The 3,563-nt window shown below is 52.7% G+C and overlaps 1 pseudogene across 1 annotated transcript in view; it reads left to right on the top strand.

The window, feature by feature from the left end:
- The window catches only part of LOC308172223 (prokineticin receptor 1-like), an 8,707-nt pseudogene extending 5,362 nt beyond the window's left edge, over window positions 1–3,345 (top strand). Inside the window, exons 3-4 of the transcript in view lie at window positions 3–249; window positions 3,338–3,345. The product of the transcript in view is annotated as a prokineticin receptor 1-like (transcript). The remainder of the gene's footprint in view (window positions 1–2; window positions 250–3,337) is intronic.
- Window positions 3,346–3,563: the final 218 nt, after the last annotated feature.

The raw sequence follows: 3,563 nt of genomic DNA, 5'->3' as shown, positions 1-3,563 counted from the left end.
CCGGGGTCCAGACGGAGCAGCTACGCAAGCGCCTGGGCAGGCGGAGGAGGACCGTGGTGGTTCTGATCCTGGTGCTGGTGGCCTACGTGCTCTGCTGGGCGCCGTACTACGCCTACGCGCTGGTCCGGGACTTCCTGCCCACGTTGGTGTCGCGCGACCGCAACTCGCTGGTGGCGTTCTACATCATCGAGTGCCTGGCGATGAGCAACGGGGTCATCAACACCCTGTGTTTCGTTAGCGTGAGGAACAGTAGAAGAAGGGTGGGGGTGGGGGTGGGGGTGGGGAGGGGGAGGGGGCTGGTTGAGAGGCTGAGGCGGTGGAGGGGGTGGGGGGGGAGGGGAAGGGGAAGGGGAGGGTATCCGGTTAAGCTAGTTTCGAAGGGGGGGGGTGTGAAGTGGGGGGCGGGGGGTGGTGGTGTCAGGGGGAAGGAGGGGGGAGAGGAGGAGGAGGAGTGTGAGATGGAGGCAAGGACGTCGTCGGTGAGGGTGACGGAGGTGGTGGAGGGGGTGTGTTAGAGGGCGGAGGGGGGAGGGGGGAGGGTGGGGGGAGGGAGGAGGTTAGGGGGAGGAGGGTGGAGGGAGGAGGGTGGAGGGAGGAGGTTAGGGGGAGGAGGGAGGAGGGTGGAGGGAGGAGGTTAGGGGGAGGAGGGAGGAGGGTGGAGGGAGGAGGTTAGGGGGAGGAGGGAGGAGGGGGGAGGGAGGAGGTTAGGGGGAGGAGGGTGGAGGGTGGAGGGAGGAGGGTGGAGGGAGGAGGGTGGAGGGAGGAGGTTAGGGGGAGGAGGGAGGAGGTTAGAGGGAGGAGGTTAGGGGGAGGAGGGAGGAGGGAGGAGGGTGGAGGGAGGAGGTTAGGGGGAGGAGGGAGGAGGGAGGAGGGTGGAGGGAGGAGGTTAGGGGGAGGAGGGAGGAGGTTAGAGGGAGGAGGGAGGAGGTTAGAGGGAGGAGGGAGGAGGGAGGAGGTTAGGGGGAGGAGGGTGGAGCCACAACCAAGCCGGTACGCTCAACCCTCAATCCCCATTGGTCCACTCAACGATGGAATTGGAACGGAATGCGATGGATTTGGAACTCCTTTATGGAATTGGGACTTCACAAGAGGAATATATTGGCTGCGTTCGTAAATTCGCACTGGAAATCTGATCAGCACTCATGGAAAGCCTCTTGTCCAATCAAATGACTTGGGTCCCACTATGACGTTGACCCCAGTGTGCGCTCCGGCGCTCTCAGAGCGGAGTTACTTGTAAGACTTGATGGTGATGATGAAATAGTTATTGTAATGGTGAGTTTCTGGATGGTTCTACAAGTCTGTTGATGTGTGATGTGAATGTGTTCTGGGTTCTGTTATATATACTTTGTTTGGTTCACCTGAAATGAAAAAAAAATAAAAAAAATATTTGTGTTTCCCCTCTGCTGATGGGTGGTGTCAACAAAATATGTTTCAAGTTCTACCATTAAATCACAAGAAAGAGAAATCATTAAATCAGGAACTAGAAATCACTTGAGAAATATATTGTAAATCAAAATCCAGCATTTTGGACAGAGAGTTCTAGTCATAGTTTGAATAACAGGGAAAATAGATATGTCAAAGAATATGGAAAAAATGGTCAGATAGAGCAATGTCAGTTACAATAATATTTTAAATGCCGAGGCCTTTGGTGATGATGAGGTCCAGAGTGTGACCTCCATTATGAGTTTCACAGGTTGAAGTTCAAAAACATCTAAAAGGACAGAGAGTTATTCAGCTTCTGTGGCTCTGAGTCGTAACTCAGCACCTGTAATGTCTCACCCCTTTACTGTCTCACCCCTTTACTGTCTCACCCCTTGTACTGTCTCACCCCTTTACTGTCTCACCCCTTGTACTGTCTCACCCCTTTACTGTCTCACCCCTTTAGTGTCTCACCCCTTTACTGTCTCACCCCTTTAGTGTCTCACCCCTTTACTGTCTCACCCCTTTAGTGTCTCACCCCTTTACTGTCTCACCCCTTTACTGTCTCACCCCTTTACTGTCTCACCCCTTTACTGTCTCACCCCTTGTACTGTCTCACCCCTTTACTGTCTCACCCCTTTACTGTCTCACCCCTTTACTGTCTCACCCCTTTAGTGTCTCACCCCTTTAGTGTCTCACCCCTTTACTGTCTCACCCCTTTAGTGTCTCACCCCTTTACTGTCTCACCCCTTTAGTGTCTCACCCATTTACTGTCTCACCCCTTTACCGTCTCACCCCTTTACTGTCTCACCCCTTTACTGTCTCACCCCTTTACTGTCTCACCCCTTTACTGTCTCACCCCTTTAGTGTCTCACCCCTTTAGTGTCTCACCCCTTTAGTGTCTCACCCCTTTAGTGTCTCACCCCTTTACTGTCTCACCCCTTTAGTGTCTCACCCCTTTACTGTCTCACCCCTTTACTGTCTCACCCCTTTACTGTCTCACCCCTTGTACTGTCTCACCCCTTTAGTGTCTCACCCCTTTACTGTCTCACCCCTTTAGTGTCTCACCCCTTTACTGTCTCACCCCTTGTACTGTCTCACCCCTTTAGTGTCTCACCCCTTTAGTGTCTCACCCCTTTACTGTCTCACCCCTTGTACTGTCTCACCCCTTTAGTGTCTCACCCCTTGTACTGTCTCACCCCTTTAGTGTCTCACCCCTTGTAGTGTCTCATCCCTTTACTGTCTCACCCCTTTACTGTCTCACCCCTTTACTGTCTCACCCCTTTACTGTCTCACCCCTTTAGTGTCTCACCCCTTTAGTGTCTCACCCCTTTACTGTCTCACCCCTTTAGTGTCTCACCCCTTTACTGTCTCACCCCTTTAGTGTCTCACCCATTTACTGTCTCACCCCTTTACCGTCTCACCCCTTTACTGTCTCACCCCTTTACTGTCTCACCCCTTTACTGTCTCACCCCTTTACTGTCTCACCCCTTTAGTGTCTCACCCCTTTAGTGTCTCACCCCTTTAGTGTCTCACCCCTTTAGTGTCTCACCCCTTTACTGTCTCACCCCTTTAGTGTCTCACCCCTTTACTGTCTCACCCCTTTACTGTCTCACCCCTTTACTGTCTCACCCCTTGTACTGTCTCACCCCTTTAGTGTCTCACCCCTTTACTGTCTCACCCCTTTAGTGTCTCACCCCTTTACTGTCTCACCCCTTGTACTGTCTCACCCCTTTAGTGTCTCACCCCTTTAGTGTCTCACCCCTTTACTGTCTCACCCCTTGTACTGTCTCACCCCTTTAGTGTCTCACCCCTTGTACTGTCTCACCCCTTTAGTGTCTCACCCCTTGTAGTGTCTCATCCCTTTACTGTCTCACCCCTTTAGTGTCTCACCCCTTTAGTGTCTCACCCCTTGTAGTGTCTTAACACTAGAACAGCCATGGGTGGGGTCATTTGACCATGTGAGTAAAAAAATAATCGATCTTTGCACTCGATCAAATGTCAGAACCCTCCTCTCATGCCTCTTCCTACATATGTGCGTTCTTCTACCTAGCTAAGCCACAGAGGAGAGGAGAGGAGAGGAGAGGAGAGGTGGGGAGAGGAGAGGAGAGGTGGGGAGAGGAGAGGAGAGGAGAGGAGAGGAG

This window comes from Nansenia antarctica (genome assembly GCF_963989245.1).
Source record: "Nansenia antarctica genome assembly, chromosome: 16".
NCBI lineage: Eukaryota > Metazoa > Chordata > Actinopteri > Argentiniformes > Microstomatidae > Nansenia > Nansenia antarctica.
This window is presented reverse-complemented; position numbering and strand designations above follow the sequence as displayed.